This window comes from Hibiscus syriacus, unplaced genomic scaffold (assembly GCF_006381635.1).
Source record: "Hibiscus syriacus cultivar Baekdansim isolate YM2019G1 unplaced genomic scaffold, ASM638163v2 tig00111099_pilon, whole genome shotgun sequence".
NCBI lineage: Eukaryota > Viridiplantae > Streptophyta > Magnoliopsida > Malvales > Malvaceae > Hibiscus > Hibiscus syriacus.
The window spans coordinates 19,799-31,202 of NW_024062984.1; the positions used below are offsets into that span (position 1 = coordinate 19,799).

Below are 11,404 nucleotides of genomic sequence, written 5' to 3' on the forward strand. Positions count from 1 at the left end.
ATTTGAGTTAGACAATTATTGCTTGCATGAGCTGCAAATTTAGATTCCCAACAGTAGTAAATGCCTAAATTATGTTTCAACTTTGTGATTTTAAGATTTGAATTTATACATGCAGGGATGAATGGTAACAAAGTGTATCGTTCTAATTTTAATCCGTAAATTGTTTAGATCAAAATTGTTTTTATGCGATGCCATATTATTATTTTAATTAAGTCAACTTTTAAATTTAACGATAAATAATCAAAACAAAATAAAATTAGTGTTGAGTATAGTTTTTTTTTAAAATTAAAAAAACAGAAATATAAATAAGTGACCAAATAGATAATTTGTTTAATATTATATTATAGTAGTATGTTGTAGTTGACAGATTCTTGGATGTTGTAACTGAATAGAGTTTAGGTGCATAATAATCTCTTCAATTGAGTATGATCAGTTAATATTGGGTTCAAAATTATATTAACAACCTCAAAAAATATTTTAACGTATTTAATATATATGAATTGATCAACGGGGTTGGTTGAAGTTGTAAGCAATTTGATATCTCTTACGCAAGATCCCAGGTTCGAGTCTTTTGTGTATATAGAAAATCCTCGTTGAAAGACTCATTCATCAAAACCAAGTGTGCGACCATAAATTAAAATATCTAAATTAGATTAAAAGTATTATATGTGTTTAATTAATATTTTTTTTAAAAATTAATTCAATAAAAATAAACTATGACACAATCGTCTTCATCTTATCATCTCCATCATTAAACCGTGGAAAAGAATCAAAGACACAGGAGCTTGAAGTCGAAGATGGAACTTTCTCATATCCAAGAAAAATGCATTTAAACAACTTCAATTTTAAAATATTTTTCGTATAGCCACTAATATTTATTTATTAATTATTTAATCAAAGTTAAATGTTGTATAAATTTATATAAATATTTAATTTAATTTTGGGTTGTTGGATATTCATGAAAAGTTTGAAACTTCATAGGGAATAGGGCACTTTGAGGGGGTAGGAGTGCCACACATGGCTTTGACTACTTAGTGGGATTTGGGTGATTTCTTGGATCACCCCGCAATTACCAAGTTTTGATTTTTATCAAAATTTTCAACTTTCTTTCTTGGATCACCCCACAATTTCCTCTATTTCTTCAACTCAACCATCCAAAATTTTATGTATTTTAAAGAGGAGTGAGACTTCTAGGGATTTTGAATTCTCCAAAGTGGAATTTCTTGGTGCACGAGTCGTTTTCCATTTTTTTTAATGGGAGTTTATGTTTTGAACAATGTACTGTAATTTCTTGGAATAAAATCCGTATATAATTATGTTTCTTTTGGCGATAATACATCAAAAAATGTCTAATTCTGATTTTGATGTACTTTTTTTTGTATCTGATCTATTGATCGACTAATCCAAATCGGGTACTACAGAGGAAGGGCGATCCTCCCAACCCAGTTTGCTCCATTCGCAAACGGGATTCGAACCCAGTTTGATTATCTTAATGCTAAGCTAATTATAAAAAATCTGCCAAGTTTAATCTTGGGAACCATGGTCCATGGCTGAAAATAAAAAGCAATAGCCTAACGAATACAAATTGGGATCTGCATTATTTGAGAATGTTTGATAATAAATACGTATTTTAAGTACAAGTGTAATTGAAGATCATACTTTAACCACCGTTATTCACCTCATCTTCTTCTCAAAGGTTCATCCAACAGTTGTAGACATTCATGTGGATTCGAATAAAAATATTCTTCTTTTTTCGGTCTATCCGGAATAACGACCCGTTTGTTCGGGTTTCCCATTCTATTCGAATGAACTTCCTTCAGGGTATCGGAGAACTCGTCCCAGCTTAACAATCCATTTTGGTATTGATCTATTAACTTAACTAGAAGTTTTCGGTCTAGTAAGATAGTTTTCTTGAACCCCAAGAATCTGGAACGTGTTAAACAGGGAAATCGCCAATGCAAATCAGACCAAACTCGATGCCATCGATATGATATGAGCTAAGAAAAGAATGGTGAAGTGTAAATTTTAGGATCGATATGTTACCTCCGATGGCCCTCGACAACTTTGGCCATGTTTCCATCATATGTCGGAACAAATATATCGCTTTCTATGGCGACTAGATAATCCAATGCTGCCATTTGGGATGAGTGGTTTTGGAAGAATTTCAAGTCCGATCGAAGTAGAGTCTCCTTTCTGACCTGTTTTACAAGAAATGCCGATTGTTAGGGCATATACATAAGCATTGTAGATGCATAAACTACAGTTTACTGACCAAATTAGGAAATGCTTCTGCCAGCGGAGCCATCCGATTTGCGCCACCATAAATTTCTCCAGCAGCAACGTAAATTTGGACGTTGCGATCAATACCGAGGGCTTTTAATACTAGAGCTGTTTCTTCTGGTGTCAAAGGGCACAATCCTTCTTTCCTTTTCATTTCTGAATTTATTATTTTTTCCTTCCACCAGGGATAAGCATACCTGATAGCATCGGATTCGCCGTGATTAGTGAAGGGCTGACAAAATTTATAGTTATTGAAACAACAAACAAGCATAATGGCTTACCTCATTCTCGTAAGTTCTTCCTCTTCCTCGCTGTTGCAGCCGTGAGTGCAGCCGGAAAAGGCCAACATGTCCATTTCATATCGGAGATGAAGCACGAGAAAAGGGCCTCTCTCCTTAAAATCTTGACAACTTTTCTACCCAATTCCTCGATCTGGGAAGTAAATCTCAGCGCATTGAAATTTACACGGCAGCGCAACTTCTGAATCTCGAGGGGTAGTTCATTATTTGCAAGCCGAGTATCGGTTTTATTCAACTGTACAACTTTGTGCTTTCGCACAAGAGGAAGAATCTGCAAGCAATAACTCCAGAAATTAGCTGCAATTCAATGAATAGTAAACAATTCCAAGCCACCAAAGCTTATTACATCTTCAAGCTATAGAAAACTAACCTGATGAACATAATAAGAAGCATCGGACCAACTGACGGGTTGCATAGAGAGGAACATTCCTTGATTAACCCGTTGCTGAACTCGAGGTGGTAGTTCCTTCAATATCCGAACCTCATCCCTCAAGGAAGTAATGAAATGTTCAACATCGAAAATGTCCTTAAACTCACTGATATCACGAACACCAATTAGACGACCATGTTGAATTTCAACGCATAATTCTAAAACCTTTTAGTTGTCCATAAACAAAGATATATAAACAACATGTACCTAGGATCATTCCAGAATGAGGTTTTATCTAATTCCGGGACAATAAGCGTGACATTTAGGTATCTGGCAATGGCAACCATGTCACAAATCTGCGAATAGAATCAGGAAACGAAACAAACAGTTAGCATCTGAACAGGAAAGTTACGAGAAGAAAAACCAATTATCGACTTACAGCGGCTCGCATTGGTTAAGTCCTCCATTGCAGGAAACCATAAGATAACCATTGTTCTTATATAACCCTGCAGAAAACAGTCATCAAATAAGAACAGTAATCATAGACAACTTGATAGCGAAAAATATAAAGCCCCATAGAAGCAAAAGATTCACAGGCAAATTAACATAAGAAGCAAAAGATTTGTTAAGGACTTAAAAAGGCATCTTTAGCAAAATTTGGCTGTTCAGGAGAAAAGGAAATACTGCAGAGAAACACCAATTATAGAGCAAAAACGAAAGTTGTTGAAATTAATGATGGCATACACAAGAAATTGCAAATTAAAATCACATCAGATGGGGAAATGGGATATCTTCATTTACATAGAAATTAACATTGAAACAGAGAAACCTTGGGAAACTTACTTTTGGGAGGAAGGATGAGTTTTGGTGGAATAGAAGACAATTCAGGAACCAAAGGCAATTCAGAATCAGATTGAGTGAAACAAGAAGGCCAACCTTTCATGAATTTTGGACCAAACATTTCTCCCAGTGTCATCAATTGAATAAAGCAAGTCCATAACAAAATTGTGGTTAATACCCTTAACGTCCATAGCTTCATTCTAGGCCTTGAAACCATTGAATTCTTTAACTTCTCCACTTTCCCTTCCCCAAAGATCTTAATCTTCATTTCCCACTGTTTCTTGTAGTCACACTTTCCACTTGTTTCTTCTAGTCTACACATTTTAAATTATCCCTTCTCAACTCATAAACAACAAATACTTGAGTTCAAATTTCCGCTCCACTTGATCCAAAATTCAGGCTTTTTAATCAAATATAATGCATAAAAAAAAACTCCCTGTGAAACTTCAGGTTCTTTTTGTAACAAGATGAGGTGATTTCTGATAATTTTAACCAACTTAATCACCAACTCCTTGAATCTCTAAACTTCCCTTATAACTAAACTTTTGCATTAAAAAATAACTAAAGCCTAAGATTCTTTGGAACAACTAAACTATAATTTCACCTAGAAACAACAGCTCCACCAAGCTTACCAAAAGCAAAACTTGAGAAAGAAAAAAGAAACTCAGATTTAAAAAAAAAAATCACTTGTTTTGGCTAAAACCTCGTCAACTCTCCACATACATTACCAAAATAAGAAAAACCCAGAATTTCTATGATTCCGTTTCAACTAAATCTCCACTAACTTTCCCCCAAAAAGCTGTCTTTCAAACCGATCCAAAAAGCTTGTTTCTTTAGCTTACAACAGAATGCTAAAAATGGGGAAAAGCTCAATTGAGGTTCATGCATTTTCCGGTGAAACTTCCGACCAGATCCCGGCAAGGTCGATGCCGGTGAACTGCTCAAAGAGAAACCAAAGTTGTGAGCTTGAGAGAAAGAGAAATGAGAGAGAGAGAGCGACAGGAAAAGGTGAGCTTTGAGTTGTGTTTAATAGATGGCAGAAGCTAAAAGCCTGCGATTAAGGCATTAATGTGTTGTAGGATCTTCACTGCTGTTTGTTGACAAATTAGGATAATATTGTTATTAAATTTTAGCTGCAATATTATACAACAATAAAAAAGAGTATATCGGATTTTAATTGATTTAAATTTTCAAATTTTATTTTTAATTTAGAGATTAATAAGCTCATTTGGTTCATTGGTTGATCTGTTTTGTTTTATATTTTTCATATTGTTTTTATATTATAAAAAAAAAAGCAGATTCTTTCAAAATGTCGGCGTATGCCATGCACAGTGTATACATTATATTCACTTTACAATCTATAAATATATATAGATCTTAAAATACAAAATAATATGCTTGCACGATGAAAATGCTTAATTATATATTTATAATATTAACATTTAATTATTACATAATCTAATTATATATAATTTCAAAGTCTATATTTTTTAGAAAAAAAACTATAAATATATCAAATCCAAGTCAAATATTATGTAATCTATATATCCTAGATTTTTTATTAGTTTTGATTTTATTTGGAAGGTTTCAAAACAGAAGTTTGGAATTTCTTTCAAATATAACTTTTAATAGTAATAATCTTTTATTTGACTTTTAACTGTGAAATTATTTATTTGCGGTCGAAATAAAAAAATGAATATTAAAAAATTAGTATACACGTGTGAAAAATTATTTAGAATAATTAATTTTAAGTTTACTGTAAAATATTTAATTGTTTTCAATTTTTTTTAAAGAAAATACCATTTTAGGATTATATATTTTTTGAGATTTTATTATTACAAGATCATTTTTATTTTATTTTTCTTATTGAAGCTAGTGTATAAGAAATAAACTATTTAATCCAAGACAAATATCGGTAAACTATCATCTTTTTTATTCTTCTATATTTTGTTTCATCAACATTGCATGTAATATATACGAGATAGAATGTTTAATTTGGTTGAGTTTTACTTTTTTCTCTTTCAGCTTATATTGCAATTAGTATGTTATATAAGAAGACGTGAGATTGAACATACTTGAACGTTTAATATTTTTATAGATGAAATCGTTTTTTTCTTCTTTGATTTTGTTTAGTCAGTGATTGTATCGATTTTGATGCATGTTGTCGACCGTTTATTGTCTTTTATTTTAATTTTAATTTTAATTTTTTTCATAACAATAATTATGTCTTTATGACACGTTTATCTCTGTCTTTGTTGCACATTTACCTTTTCCTTTTGGTAGTTTTCTGGTTTTTTGCTGTTATTTTCGTTTATATTTTTTCTTATGGTTGGATTTGACATCGTTATAATTGATCAATATAGTGCTTATTTGTTATCATGTTGATCTTCCATACTTTTAAACCCTCGGATTGATTTGGATATGCGTTTTGTGTTCGTGTATAGTTTTCTCATGTCGCTCGAGACTCTGATTTACGATTTATCGGTGATCTTTTAATAGTTTCATCATATTTTGTAGTTTGTTTGCCGATGCAGTCAAATTTATTCTCATGCTGCTCGACTCTGATTTACGATTTATCGGTGGTCTTTCAGTAGTTTCATCCTCTTTTGTAGTTTGTTTGCCGATGCAGTCATATTTGTTCGTATCTTTATTTTGTTTGAACTTTTTGGTTAGGATTTTTAAACTTTTTCTTCTTTGGTCCTTATGTATTCCAGATGACTAATTTTTGTGTCAATTGTAATAAGAAAATGTCCTAATTATATTTTATGTTTACGATTATGTTTGTAAATTTTCATTGTAATTTTTAATATTTTATATATATTTTTGTTGCTCATCAGTTTCAATGTTTTGCATTAATTAATCTGGACTGACCCGTGTCGCACACCTGACTTTGGTGAGTGAGTCTCCCAGCAAGGATTTCTTGCATGCACAATGACTCGAACATCAGAGACATTACTTAAGTGATATTAAACTGCTTACCACTTGAATCAATATCCGTTGGTGAATATTTTATATTTTTAATAAAACCCGCAGCTTTCTATAAATTTTTAATATTTTTCGATTTGTTAATAACAGAAAGTCTAAGCAGTATAAATTTTATATAACTAATTCTTTACTTTATTTTTTGGATTTTTTTTGCTTAACTATAATTTCTGCATGAATTAAGAGAGATAATCAATGACAATAATAATGCATTAAGTAGGTCCAAAATCGAAAATAATAAAAAAAACATAAATTTAAAAATAATTTTAGTTTTAATATTCTTTGTTAACGTCAATGACACCCAAAATGAACATCAAATAGTGACCCAACTGAGAGATTTGTCATTTTTTATGGTTTTTTTAAATATATATATATATATATATATATATATATATATACTTTGAGTGTTACAATATAGAAGAATCATACATCATTAAATCATGCTAATCACAACCATTCAAAGTTTTGATTTATAATTAGAAGAAAGAAAGCTTGGCCGCCCTTGTCATGCTACTCAACTAATGGGACAAAATCTACCAGAAACATTGACAATGACGCACTAAATACACACACATAAGGCAACAACACACGATACACTTCTCCGTAATACTATTTGTGATTTGTTTTAGATGATATCATAATTTTAAATAATATTTAAATTTAAACAGTATTAACACTATTTTAAAAAGATCCCGAAGAAAAAGATACGATTTTATATAACTTTTAATAAAAATATCACCAACATGTTGATTCAAGTGGTAAATAATTTAATATCGCTTAAGTAATGTATTGGATTCGAGTCCCAATGTATATAGAAAATTCCCGTTGAGAGACTCACCCATCAAAATCAGGCGTACGACGCGGGTCGATCTGGATTAATCAGGGTGAAGTCCTGGAACCGGGAGGACCAAAAAAAAATACACAAATTAGGGTAAAGTACGGACTAGAAAAAGACAGTTTATAATATAATGAATAGTCGAGTAATCATTTTATAACTTTTAATAGTCGATCGAGTCAACAAAGCAATGTCCTATAGTCAGGGATCGTTTATGTACTTTACCCAAGAATTTTAATAATTACAAATAATTAAATCTTCAAACAAAATACAAAGTTTCTAAATTAGAATATTCAATTTATAAAGTATTCTCCTTATTTTTTTTATGAATTAAAATATCCTTAACATCTCATTTCTTTTTCATCGTATTATTAGAAGATTACGATACATTTGTTTATTCATTAAATTAAATATTATTTAATATATAATTGGACTTTGAGATTCTTATAATAAAGAAGTAGAGAAAAGATTGCAGCTTATCTATTTACCTTATGTAGTATTATACATGTTTTATTACTAAATACGTTTAAGCTTGTGTGCTTTCAAAATTATAGTCAAACTAATTAAATCTCAACAAACATAATTCATTTTTTTAATTATTTAGAAATATTAAATGATTACATTTTTACAAATATTGGAGTTTTATAATTAAATAATCAAATTTAAGTGATTAAGATGTGAAAATTATCGAAATAATTATTGTTAATGTACCAGACCTGTGCCAATGAAAAAGATAATGGTTTTCCTTAATATACATATAATGCTAGTGATGGTGTTATTGTTTGCAGACATTAAATATGGATAATGGACCGTCTCCAGCTAAATTAATAATGTCTAAAAAATAGACTTTTTTTTGTTTCTAATTTTCCTTCTCTTTTGTTAATTTAATTAGTAGCTTACTCTACGTACTGTTTAAAAAAGAATGACAGAACACAACAACAGCAATAATAAAGCTTCACTAGCCCACCAAAAATCCCCCTACGAATTTTTTGTTTAAATAAATAATTTTAAATACTTTTTAATGATACGAAATAATTACAACGTTGTATGTATTCAGAAGTTTCTTAGCCAGTTGATGACGTACGTACCCTTTGTAGATACACTTGTGCGAACGCATGTACTCTCGAGAAAATAATATTTTATTTTACGATTGAGACCACTCAATGGGTTCAAAAATATTAAATACTTAAAATATCAAATACAGATGTTTATACGTACATCTTTTCTATATATAAAAAATATTTGTACAACCGTCGTTATTACATCTTTTTATAACATTCAAACTTCACGTTGTCACATTGACAAAAGTTATTATTCACATAATCATGTCGTTTTAAATTTGATAAATCGAAACATAAGATAAATTTACTATCAAAATTAAAATATTTTAAAATTTAATATTAAAATCGATACATAATCTAAAATTCAATAATTAATGGGACAGTTTACCCAATTGTTAAGGGCAAAAATCAGTAAATGGACCCCTAATACTTGCATATTAATTAATACAGTGAGTTATTAATTTTGGCAATCTACAAATGGAATATTGGTAGTTGACTGGAGGTAAGTAGTATTACTTTTTTCGACTTTACGGCCACGGCAAAGTGTACAAAATCTAAAATGAAATCAACCCCGCCCGTGACGGTTCTGTAAAATTAGTAAAGTTCCTACTTCCTTCTAATACATCCTCCAACTATAACTCTCGTTCTAAATTGGGTTTTAAACTGTTTATAATTCCAAATTCGTCCCCTGATATATGACCCTCATTCTATATTGGTCCCTAAACTTTTGAATATTCCTAATTCATCCAAAATTTAGAATGATTATGGGGAAGGTTATTGAAATGTTCAAAAGTTTGAAGATCAATTTAGAACGACCCTAACAAAATCATACCTAAACATGTAAGCCTTGCTTAATCCTTACCTACGATTCCTTTGAATACTAAAAGCCATAACTTAATTTATAATAATATGTGATGAGTACTTATAATCAATAATGGATCAAAGGCTGGGTAGGCCGGGACATTCGCCCCTAAAAACTTTAAATTATTATATATTTAAGATATTTTTTTATTAATAATATACTTTTATTTTTAAAATTTTATAAATTTATTTTCATAACATAAAATCATATTTTTTAATCCTATTCATAACGACGTAAATCTTAAGTTTTATTGCATCTCCCTTAATACAAGCTTTATTTCTATGTAAAACAATAAAACACGGCACAAATGAGGCAAGCAACTGGTTATTGTCATCTTTAATAAAGGGTTAGATATGTCATAGTTATGTTACGTTGTTTCAAACCACACACGTCACCCTTCAAAGTCCACAGAATTAAGCATATAAAGAATATTAATGCACCTTTCATTATTTCATCATTTGCTAAAGCATGGAGTCAATGTATTCTAAACTCTAACAATAATTATGTATTTGTGATATGTTTTTTATTTTTATGACATGTTTATCTATGTTTTTGTGACATATTTTTCTTTGTATTTCGGTAGTTTACGGTTATTTTTCATTGTTTTTGTTTATTTTTTTTCTTAGAGTTTGATTTGGCATCTCCACGACTGATAAAGATGTTGCTTATTTGTTATCATGAAGATCTTCCCTACTTTGAACCCTCGAATTGATTTGGATACACGTTTTGCGTTCGTGAATAGTTTTCTAATGTCGTTTGACTTTGATTTGCGATTTGTCGGTGGTCTTTCAGTAATTTCATCCCCTTTTGTGGTTCATTTACCGATGCAGTCAGATTTGTTTGTATCTTTATTTTATTCAAGTTTTTTATTAGGTTTTTAACATTTTCCTTCTTTGATCCTTACGTGGTCTAGGTGGTTAGTTTTTGTCACAATGGTAATAGGAATATGCCATAATTATATTTTAGGTTTACAACTATACTTGTAAATCTTCATTATAATTTTGTATATTTTCTATTTTTAATAAAACTAGCAACTTTATATAAAAAAAATGTCTTTTCAACTATATATTTATTTTTTTAATTAATCACTTGTATCTATCCATTGACCGACTAATGCAGATCGAGTTTTGCAGAGGCTCATTATGGGGGCAACTCTCCCAACCCAATTTGTTTTATACGCAGACATCATGATTCGAATCTTTGATATTGCTTAAGCAATTTAGTACACCGTCCCACTAGATCAATATATATTAAAATGATGTTTATGTTTTATTTATATCAAAGTGGAAACTTGCCTCCTTGTTTTATGAATGGGTTGGAGTTGAATATGAATTTAGAGATCATTGTATTATGGAATTCTTGGATTTAACTTTTATTATAAAAAGGGCAAAATTTTGAAGTTGATAATTTTAAATGTATAATTTAGACAATTTCCATACCTTCAAGAACCATATAAATAACATTCTTAGCTGTATATTTATTAAATTAAAATTAATTAACAGAAGCATTACCCACTTTAATAAAAATATTACTATTATTATATATGCAATAAGGTAGATGATCAATTTTTGTTCCCCTGATTAGGTAAACTCTCTCGTATGTGAAATTAAACCCACTATATGTTATATATTCATAATTTATCCCAACCAAACCATACAATTAAGTTAATATATTAAACAAACTTCCCTAAAAAATTATATTAAACCAACTATACAACATAAAATATCTAACTTGGAATTTGATATTTAGTTGAAAAAAACAATAAAATTACTATTTTTAATAAATTAAAATTTAAAAATACATTTTATAATTTAAAATGAAACCCATTTTATAAACTTTCTCTATGAAAAACAGTAAGTAGATAAAGATTTATTT

The 11,404-nt window shown here is 30.0% G+C and overlaps 1 pseudogene; it reads right to left on the reverse strand.

The window, feature by feature from the left end:
* Window positions 1-1,577: 1,577 nt before the first annotated feature.
* On the reverse strand, window positions 1,578-4,233 carry LOC120153257 (annotated as a pseudogene).
* Between the last annotated feature and the right edge of the window lie 7,171 nt (window positions 4,234-11,404).